General features: G+C 31.6%; 2 long non-coding RNA genes across 2 annotated transcripts; both read left to right on the plus strand.

Moving 5' to 3' along the window:
* The first annotated feature begins 326 nt into the window (after window positions 1-326).
* On the plus strand, window positions 327-4,621 carry LOC145821157 (uncharacterized). Its single transcript, XR_014363191.1, has 3 exons — window positions 327-590; window positions 2,664-2,756; window positions 4,502-4,621. It is a non-coding gene; the product is annotated as an uncharacterized LOC145821157 (long non-coding RNA).
* A 70-nt stretch (window positions 4,622-4,691) lies between these two features.
* LOC145821158 (uncharacterized) lies at window positions 4,692-7,507 on the plus strand. The gene is made up of 2 exons (XR_014363192.1): window positions 4,692-4,849; window positions 7,333-7,507. It is a non-coding gene; the product is annotated as an uncharacterized LOC145821158 (long non-coding RNA).
* Window positions 7,508-11,428: the final 3,921 nt, after the last annotated feature.

Consider the following 11,428-nt stretch of genomic DNA (forward strand, 5'->3'; position numbering starts at 1 on the left):
CCCCCAATCGGTTTCTTGTTTTCCATTCCCGCTCCCCCCTCCTCCTCCCCCCAAAAACCCAAAATCCCCAATCTGTTCAACCAAAATCCCCAATCGGGTTCTCCCCCCGGCCCCCCAAAACCCAAAATCCCCAACCTCTTCAACCAAAATCCCCCCTAAAAACCCAAAATCCCCAATCTCAAAAACCAAAAATCCCTAATCTCTTCTTAGGGTTCTCTCTCTCTCTCCGGCGAGCAGTTTCTCATTTCTTCTCTCTCCTTCTAGACCCTTCGAAGCCTCCTCGCCTCCCCGTCTGGTATACAAATCCTTTAATATTAACATGCATTTGAGCGAAGAGACTCCCTTGGTGAGGTTTGAAGAGTTTGAAAACCATCCGGCTGATCGAGAGAATCATTGTCCAGGACGGTGAACCTTCGAAGACCATCAAGGTCCCTGATGGGTTCGATTACGAGCTCTATAATCGTAACGATATTAACAGGATTTTGGGTCCTAAGGCTTCTTGCATTTCCTTCAAGGACTCTGCTTGTCGCTGCTTTGGGTATATGGTTTCTAAGAAGAAGTATATCTTCACCATTGACGATGATTGCTTTGTGAGTCTTCCTTCTATTTGGGTTTTTGTTTTTTAATCTGGGTTTTTGTTTTTTAATGTTAAAGTTTAGATCTTGATGCAGCTATGTGTTTTGGGTGTCAATTTGGTAGATCTGTCTGATAATGGCTTGTTATGATCTGCGTTTTTGAGAAAAATTAACTGTTTGATTGTTAGGTTGTTCTTTGGTGTCACACTGTTGGTTTCTTCTAGCCATATAGCTTGTTTTGCTTTGCTTTGTATTTTTATTATTTTTGTTATCAGTTTTTCTTTTTGGCAGAGTATTTGATGGGGTCTAGTAACTTTTTTAAAAACTAGCTTGTCGGTGCAAATGTGATGCATTTGTAATTTAACATAAATTATATCTAATTTTACCACTCAATTTTTTGTGTGATTTGTTAAATGAAGAAAATGGATTGAAATTGATAACTGTTTAACAATATGTGTGTATTTTTGGAAGAATAAGTGCAAATGTGATGTGTTTGCAATTTTACGTATACATTTTTTGGTGATTTGTTAAATGAGGAAAATGGATTGAAATTGATAACTGTTTAACAATATGTGTACTTTTGGAAGAAAAAAGAATAGCTTAACAAACCTTCAAAATCTTATGAGTTGTGTGCTTTATATAATACTGTAGATAGTATAGATTCACTTGGTCAACTTCAAACAACTTGATTAGGTCTCTATGACTGCTTGGTTTTGTTAATGAGTGATTTTGCTGATATAGAATTAATTTTTTTGAATCACAATAATTATCTGTAATGCCAAACATTGGGATGTGATTGGTTGCTTTGCTATTTTAATATCCAGATTGAAGTTTGTGGTTGTTTGCTTTGAATCTCATAAACTAGAGTTTATTGATGTAATTTGAATAATGCTAAATTGCTAATAGTGAGATCTTACAGTTTGATTGTTATTTTAACAACTTTTCCTTCTCTGTACTTTATTTTATTGTACCATCAATTTTGCATGTTATATTCAAATAATTCTCTTTGAAAGACACTTTATAAATACTTTCTAGGTAACATATCTGGGGAATCATGCTTTTGTAGTTCATGATTAACTGGTTACAATGTGATCTACAGGTGTAGAATGGTTAAAGATTTTACATCTTTTTGAATCATTGTATATTAGTAACAAGGTCTTCACTTTTTCTCTTTTTTAATCTTTGGTTGGTGGGTCCAGATTGTTAAAGTAACCATAATCCTGACTTTAGACAGCAATAAAATACTTTAGTTAAAGTAACCATAATCCAGGCTTTAGACAGCAATAATTTTGTTTGATAAAACTTTTTATTTATTTTTCTAGCTCAAAACAAGCTAAAAAAGTTAACTTTTATGAAGTTGGGTTTAGATGTTTTTCTTAAGCTAGATTTTTTTAAGTTGCAAATAAGTTTTTCCAAACAACCTCTGAAAAGGTGTTTACTCGGTTTATGCATACTTTCATGCCAACCATGCAGATTTTGTTAACCAACACCCCCACCCCCCTTTTCTTCAGGAAGCGCGATGGCAATGTGTGATAAAATACTATTATTCATTTTGACCTTTTGTAGGATGGACTCATCTAAATGCAGTACAAACTGACGATAACCTCCTTTCTTCTTCGGGTTCAAATATTTCATAATTTGTTCTTAGGGTTGATATATTTCATGAAGTAAAACTACGCTGTATTTTTTTGTCATCTTAATTACCAAATTTTGTCTACAGATAATAAATTTCATCTTTTGTGGACACTTCTTATTTTTAGAGAATGCTATCCTTGACTTTTGAGTATAGTAGTGCTATAGTAGTAAACTCTAATGGCCTCTTTGTACTTATCTATTAAATTTGTGCTCACTAACCTACAATTCCTTCATTTCATAATCTGTTTTAAATACTTTCTGTAGTCATATTAATTTTATTCCGGTTTTTCTATTTACTTCTTTTGTTGTCTTTATGTCCATCAGACTTCATCAATTTGGACTTTGATGGGGAATTTAACAAATGTTACTGGGTACTGAAGTTGTTACAATGGATCTTGTAGTCTATGGTGAATGGTATAACATTTGTGATACATAAAACTTTTTATCTTACAGGTTGTTGAGAGCCGCGTTCAACTTCTTATCAAACTTGAGGAGTTGGGGATATCTGAGAAATCTGAATTGGGTTCTCTTATTGAATCCCTAATAGTATCCAGCCAACTTTGTTTTGCAATTGTTTTTCATTTCATTCATTCTTTTTTATATAAATCTGAAATATAGTTGAGTTTGTGTCTTGCGTGATTGTTATGGTTAAAATGGGTAGTGTCCAGAATTTGGTTGTAAGCATGGGAGAAATTACAGTGGCTTATTGTATAGCAAAAATTCCAGTCTTGTATATCAACAGATTCTGTCGTCATAGTGGAATTGGGTGAAGATACTTCTTATAGGCATTCCCAAGTGACTTCGTTGTCATTGTGTCTAGTCCTTGCCTTGAAATTGATTTGAATATTATTGATTTTTCAAGATTGGGTCTATAACAATCTGAAAACGGGAAATTTCTGACTTGCAAAAACATGTTGATTGACTTACTGAGAAAGATTTTGCTTGTCACTTTTAAACTGATTTGTGACTGTAATATTCTTTTGAGTCTTTGCTTATCCTCTTTTTTTTTTTTTTTTTCTCAAAAAATAAATAATCTTCTTGGTGTTACTTTTAGTTTTGAAAAATGAAGTTTCTTATATTTCATGTTTTATGCATAGGTTGTTCAATTTTTCTCTTTGTATGTTGTCCCTCAAAAGAGAGGTAAAGAGTTGTTCTTTGGTTAAGCCTCAAGGAAATTGGGAAAATCAGGATCGACCAAGCAAATCGTCACTTAAGTGTGTCACCTCTTTTGCTTACAGTGACAAGCTAGGTACCCTTGGCTTTGCCAATTGATACTCTACCTAAGCATGCTTCTCCTATGCCTCAATCCCTTGTCTCTACTGGTACCTTAATCCGCTCACGCTAGCCTAGATCAAGAGTAGGGCCTATGGATCCTCTCGAGGTTGGGCGTAAGGGGGTGCCTGAATGCTTCCTTGTGACGTATATGCTGGACCTTCAAGGGAATGCGGCTCAGTTAGAGCGATCAAGTGGCACTCATGTTCTGACCCTCGTATTTATAGAAAATCTCCTCATTCGGCAACTTGAACACTTTTGTTCACCACCTTTAGTTCTCCACTACTCCTACTATCTCTACCCCCTATTACCACATCAACTCTCACCCTGTCCACCTCAGATCTCCCCTTATTTTTCTAATCTAACTGTCTCAAACCTGTGTCATCACAAAATGATTAAACTTTAGCAATTTGGCAATTTAATTTGTCTCCAAAAAATGATGTACTTTTTTATTTTTCGTAGGGCACGCCTGTGCACTTGTGCTGGGGGGAGGGGAGTTGGTCTCCTTGGACTCATCGTTTTCTCTCTAAATTTAGAATGCTGACTCATGGCTTCTTATATCTTCCCCTTATTATTATTATTCCTTTTTTGATAAACAATGAGATGAAGATGAATTAGTGGAAAAGAAGAAAAAAAGGCAAGTGATGTGGCACAAAGGGCGGATGTAAATGGGAAATAATTTGTTTTGTTCTTTCTATCAGTCCAAAGATCTTTTCTTATAGTCCTATTCTATTAGATAAAAGAAAGCTTCAGATTAGAACTAGTTTGTCATGTGCTGATCTCTTACTGATTGGAACAAAGATGCATGTGCTTGTGGTACACATTCTTTAGTGTGATAAATGACTAGATGGTGCTGTGATCTGTGGCAACAAAGCCTTGCACATTGAACTCCTTTATTGTATAATCACCCACATTAATTGTCAAAGAGGAGATTATCATTTTTCAGTGTGTAATATACCTACACACTGTTTGAGTGTTCTATATTTTTTGTCACAGTTCTTACCTTAACAGTTGACTAGATTTTCTGGGAAGACTTCACATGCTTGGACATTTCCCAGTGCATGTTAAATAAAACTATTTTGCATGTAGCTGCAAAATATCTTGAGTTAGACATATCAGGATGTCTACGACACTTTATTTCTCTTGGTATCAAGGTACATTTCATTTCTATCCTCCGTCTACTTCATTAGGTTATCTGTACTTCTGTAACAGATGCTATATTTCAGTTTCTTGAAGTTATTAGAAATATGTGTTGGTGAATATCTTGAGTCTTACTTTTAGGCAAGCATATGGTGTGGAAAGCATTTGAAGATGACACTATGTCGACTGAGGAGTCTCAAGAAGAACATTGCAATCTCTTTTTCCAGGTAAATGATATGTGATGTAAATTAATTACCTAATGAATTTTCTTAAGTGGGACTTTTCTTGAGTTATGAAGTCGTTTTACAGGATTGTGCAAAGAGAAGTATCAACATTGTTTTTCAGAATTCTTATTTGAAAATAAAATTATGCAGCTTGTAGAAACTTGCTAGCTGTAGGAAGAACCTAGTATTGGAATAAAAAAACCCTTAGTATGTTTCATTTCTGAGAACATGGACTTGCATTGTGCTGATTACATAAATGCTGATTTAACCAACATCTAGATTTTACTGCAATTGAATTGTAATCCAAATGCTGAAGGAAGGTTTAGAATTAGAAGGTTGAGTTTTTTTTTTTAATAAAAAAAATGCTAACATAGTTAATCGGTTTTGTAAAGGCTTTAAAATAATTTTTCCTGAATATTTGCCAAGGTCTTCTCAGAACTTTGAGACTTGTAGGTTTGGACCCTACAATGATGTGTCATTTTTATTTTTTCTTTACTTTTGAGTTTCCTTGCATTATTGATAAGTATTGATTTGACCATAGTCAAACTGGATGTTGAATTTCTTAAGGCTGTTATGTCACACCTGTTCACAGAGGATGGCAAGTCGCGACTTGTTTTGGTGGATTGGGACATTTTCTGAAAATGCTTCTGCATATATCATAACCTTTAATTAAAAGTCTTGTATCAAATTAAACCCTGTACTGTTAAAAATCATCAAAATATTTTTATTAGAGGAATCAAAACTGTATCCTGTGAGGGGCAAAAAAAAACAAACTTTCTTTCATCAGAATCTGTTTTAGATTAACATTTATTTAAGATACTTATTGTGCCTTTCGAGTCTTCTCTTCTGTTAATTATCTCTTTGGTACTCTTTCCAGTTGCCACAAGTCTTGTGTTTGAAATATTTGTTATGGTGCAACTTTTCTTCTTGCAGTAGTCTCTGCATTTTTGCTTTGATTTCTGAAACTCTACAAGACGTGGCATTAAATTCTCTGCACCAAAGCATGCCAACTGTCTTAAAGCAATATTTCCCTGACAGCTGTGAATTTTTCTTTTGCAGTTACTTGTGGATCTGTTGAGGTACACTGCTGCTAGTTTTTCAGCTTTAGCAAGATATCCTGTTTTAGACGACAAGGAGTTGATGGTTACAGTTGGTCAGCTGGAGTAGAAGACAACTCTTGGGAACATATTGGTGCAGATCACTAGGTAGTAGGTAAATGACCATTCCTTGTCTTTAAATAATAATTATGTTTAAGCTAGAAGTACATCTTAGTTGTTTGTAGGGTGATGGGATATATCATATAGATCCCATTATCTCCCTTGCTTGCTGCTAAATATCTTGAGTTTGATTATGAACTGATTGAAGCATCACTTATTTAATAGTTTTGTGTGCTGGTTTTGCTAAGGGCTCTAGAAATCATTTAAGTTCTAATCATCAGATTGATTTTCTTAGCCAATATGTGGATGGAATTCAAATGGGAGGTTCCCCATGTTTTACTAATGTTAGTTGATAAATACCTCACTGTTCCTACTTCACTGTTAATCTGTAGAAGCTTGTAAAAGCTCACAAGTATTCGATGCTTTTTATCATGTAGATTCATCTTTACTTCTAATATTGATATTGCAAGTCTTTTTTCTTTCTTTTGTGGGTGCTTTGTGCTTTTTCTGTGGAGTGTAATGATTCAGGAGTCCACTTTGTCCAAATTCAGGTCTGAAGTTCAAAGGTCACAGGTACTACTTTATTGATCTTATTAGCTTGTGAATTTCTCTCTATGATTTTCATGATTTGCCCAAGCATTATTATTACTAAAGCAATACTATGAATTGCTAACAAACACATTCAATGTCATATCACTACAAATGGGCAAATTTTGTATGGAGGGATTGAGTATAATGATATTTGATTTAACATTCATGCAATAATTCTTGTGAATGTGTGTCACTCTAACATGTCATGCTTGCTTGACATTGATCATCACATATACAGTCAGTTGATGCATAACCACATCAGAGTTGATTGATTCCCATATAGGTTGATAGTTTGGTTTTGGAGTTGCTAAAAGGCAATTTGTGTTTGTAGCGGTCTCTGAATTAATTTGTATTTTCATTTTTCAGGTCAGAAATTAATTAGAAAGATGCAAAATATAGTCAAAGAATTCAAGAAGTTTGTGCTTCAAATTTTTTCATTTTTTAATATATGTAAGCACAGTTAATTTTTTAAATAATATATATTCACAAAAAGATCGTACACAAGCTGTATTGAAATTTATCATTTTTAAATATTGTGCTCATTAGTGACCTTCTAATTACAATGTCATTGACACTGAGCTGCTGTGGCATCTAATTGTTAACAGGAAAGTTACTTCCAAAAGAATTAAGATCAAGCAGAAATAATTAATGTTTCTATTTTGGTTTGTTGAATTAACTTTTTAGTTTATTCATATGCATTAGCGGTTTCTGGATTAATTTGTGTTTTTTATTTTTCAGGTCAGAATTTTTTTGGAGAGATGCAAAATATGGTCCAAGAATTAAAGAACTTAGTTTTTTTAAGTTTTTTCATTTTTTAATATATGTAAGCACAGTTAATTTTTTATTATTTAATTCTTTTGTATATACTTTTGAATATTTAATTTTCATTTATGAAATATATGACGTTATTCTATTCAATATGTGGTTATGATTCAAAATATAGTATATAGTGTGTATTACATTATTCAAATGTGCATACAAAAATAATATTGATTATTTTTCAAATATGTAGCACCTTTTTTTTATCACAGATTTTATTAGTTATTAATCACACTTAAAAGATGTGATCTAAATGTTATTAATCATACTTAAAAGATGTGATGTAAATATTTTTAATCACACTTAAAAGGTGTGATCTAAATGTTATTAATCACACTTAAAAAGTGTGATTAAAAATGATCATTTTTAATCACACTTCCAAAGATCACACTTAAAAGGTGTGATCAAAATATTTTTAATCACACTTAAAAGGTGTGAACTAAAGTTTTTAATCACACTTAAAAGGTGTGATCTAAATATTTTTAACCACACTTAAAAAGTGTGATCTAAATATTTTTAATCACACTTAAAAGGTGTGATCTAAATGTTTTTAACCACACTTAAAAGGTGTGATCTAAATATTATTAATCACACTTAAAAGGTGTGATGAAAGTATTTTTTAATGACACTTAAAAGTGTGATTAAAAATGACCATTTTTAATCACACTCCTAAAGACCACACTTTAATAAAACTTAAAAGGTGTGATTAAAAAACATACATCACACCAAAAAAGTGTGATCTTTATCTATATTTGTAGTAGTGATTGAAAAGTCAGGGACCAAAGTGACACAAGTCCCAAACTATAGGGACTATTAGTGTAATTAACCCATTAAACAATTGTATCTTTAATTGTCCTTATTTGGAACAATATTCAAAATTCGGGATCAAATGTGTCAGAATTGAAAAGTTATGGAACAAAGTGACACGAGTTTCAAACTATAGGAACTGTTAGTATAATTACCTTTTTTTTTTTTTTTTTTTTTTTTTTTAAGTGTTCAATAACATAAGATGAGAGACCCTATAGATGGTCAGTTGATCTTGGTCTATATTCTGCAATAGCAATGCAATGTGAAACAACAATGTTACAAACCCCTAAAAAATACAACCCCTACTACCCCTACTACCCCTACTCACCTGTGATTGGTCTAGATTGGAAAAAAAAAAACAAAAAAAATAAAAAGCCAAAAATAAATGATTGGTCCACATCATTTTAGAGGGTCATGGGAGTCCCTAACTTTGAGGGTCCCAAGCATTTTTGCAATGTGAAATGTTATTGAAATCTATTGAACTCCAAATAAAGGTACCTGAATTGAGCTGTAAGAATTTAAACATCCCAACAATCATTCTTGTTAGAGACCCAACCCAATACATTTCGAAGTATTGGGGGTGTTTGATGGGGCTTTTTTGAGCCAATTTATGGCTTTTGACTTTTAAAAAATTATTTTGGACTGTTTGGTTAAATTTATTTCAAACAGTTTCTGATTCTAACAATTTATTTTAAGTCAAAAAAGCTGATTCTGAGAAGCTGTTCACTCCTTGCTTCTGATTATCAACTTCTGCTGTGGACATGTTAATTCACAGTTATACTCTTAGATTTTTTTATTTTTTATTTTTTTAAATAGAAAAAGACACAAATGGGCTATAAAATATTATTATTATTTTTTATGAGAAATGTAGACAAATAGTGAATAATAAAAAATAAAAGTTAATTGAAAAAGTTACTTTACAGCTTATTTAACAAACACTACTCAGAAACTTAAATCCATAATCTAACAGCTATACCAAACAAATTAACAGCTTCTGATGAAAATCATAATCTATAATTTATTAAGTTATAATTTATAATCTGTTTTAACAGCTACACCAAACAGGATCATTGTCTATTATGATTTGACCCAACCGTTAATTTCAACTCAAAAGGCATCTCTATAATCAGTTACGGAGGCAAGTAAGGACGGGGGCACCTGCCTCCCTTAACTTTTAAAAAATTACACTTTTGCCTGGAGTAAAATAAAAAAAAAAATAAAAATAAAAAAAAAAAAAAATTTCAATTTAATCCATTTAAATATGATATTAAATTTTTAAATAACTAACAAGAAACTTAACTGCACAAATGAGGTGGTGGTGGGACTCATTTGGTTCATTGAGGAAGGTGAAACTGAAAATTGTGTCTGGCAACCTCAACACCAACTTTATTACAAGAATACAAATTTTAGTTAGATGTGTAGAAAATTGCAAGTACTTCACCGGAAAACAACTTACATAATCACAAGAAGTTTCCTTAAATAAAATAAAAATGATTTTAAAAAAATCTGAAAATATATAAATGGAAATTATGAATAACAAAGCATCCGGAAGAAGCATCAACTTGGAGGAGTCGGGGTTGCCTTGAAATTTGTTTCAAAAGGAAAACACGTTCCGGTGGGATGGGAAATTCCAAAGAAACTTTACATGATAGTATTTGGAAATGTTTTCGAATCTTTCCGTAAGCTTTCATGGAAAATTTTAAAGTTAATTACACTTTTCACCCCAGTAATTTGATCTAGGAAAATGAGTGAGAGCACTAATTAGTGCTATCACTAATGATGTGGCAGTGGGCTCCACCATGAATGATTTGATGTTTTGACTTTGGTGTTGTATTTTTTTTCTTTTTTTATTGAGTGTCATATCATTAGTGGTCTTTTTAGAGCTCCAAAATTAGTGATCTCTATCATTGTTATTTGATCTAAATTTTACTTTTATTCACATAATTTTATTTTGAACAATTTAGTTACTACACTTTAAGTCTAGATTCAATTTAGTCTTTCGTCTAAATTTTTTGTCTACGTCTACATCTTCAAAAAATTGATAAACATTCGAAAATTGTTGATTTTAACTTCCAATTTAGACGGAAGAATCAAATTGAAACCTTAGAAAATTGACAAGTGTCCCAAAATTTTTAATTTTATGGCAAATTACACAGATAGTCCCTGTATTTTGCTTTTTGTATCATTTAGCTCCCTATAATTTCAATTGGCTGGCTTTTGACATTAAATTTATTATTTTGTCTCAATTTAGTTCAATTTCTTACAATTGCTAACATTTTTTAATGAAAAATATGTAGATAAGTGACATATGTCATGCTTTTTAAGACAATCATAAACTTATTCAAATTAGTAAATTAATTTCAACCAATTTAGTAATAATTTTTCATCAAAAATACTAATTGCGGTATTAGTTGAATCAGATTGATGCAAAATCGAAAATTAAGAATTAAAATTGAGCTAAATGAAAATGTAGGGATCAAAACGACACAAAAGGCTAAATTATTTAAATTAAAACTAAAAGAATGACCAAATTAAAACTAAACTTAAAATATAATAACCAAATTATTCAAATTAAAACTAAAAGGACTAAAATGAAATTTAAATTGATGTAAAGTGTAATTAATCCAACACTTTTTAAATTCTTCAGAAACATTCTGAAAATTGATTAAAAAAAGAAACATATACTACATTTTTTCCAATTTTTTTTTCATACCTTTGAAGCTTTATTTTTTAAATTTTTTTATTACCTAATCTTAGTAGTTTTATGGATAAATTACATTTGCCGCACTCATGTACCATTAAATTTTCACATAATGTCAATCAAATTTTGATAAATATTATCCCTTAGAAATTATACCAAAACCAATGAATAAGATAATCTATTCACTATCCTCAAAAAGTGATTGAAAGTTTAAAATCTAATTTGAACTGATTCATTTTCTTTTCATTCCAATCATTTTACCTTAAAATATTAGGCTGTGTTGGAATTTACCAAAATTTCAAAATTGTCTGAAAATTTTATTAGACAACAATCACATCTTTTCATTCCAATCATTTTACCTTAAAATATTAGGCTGTGTTGGAATTTACCGAAATTTCAAAATTGTCTGAAAATTTTATTAGACAACAATCACATCAGTTTTGGACATTTTCATTTATTAATAATGGGTAAGGTCCACACATTGATGTATCTGTTTCTAGTTTCTAA

The sequence above is a fragment of the Camellia sinensis genome, chromosome 3 (assembly GCF_055761805.1).
Source record: "Camellia sinensis isolate YWXY chromosome 3, ASM5576180v1, whole genome shotgun sequence".
Taxonomy (NCBI): Eukaryota; Viridiplantae; Streptophyta; class Magnoliopsida; order Ericales; family Theaceae; genus Camellia; species Camellia sinensis.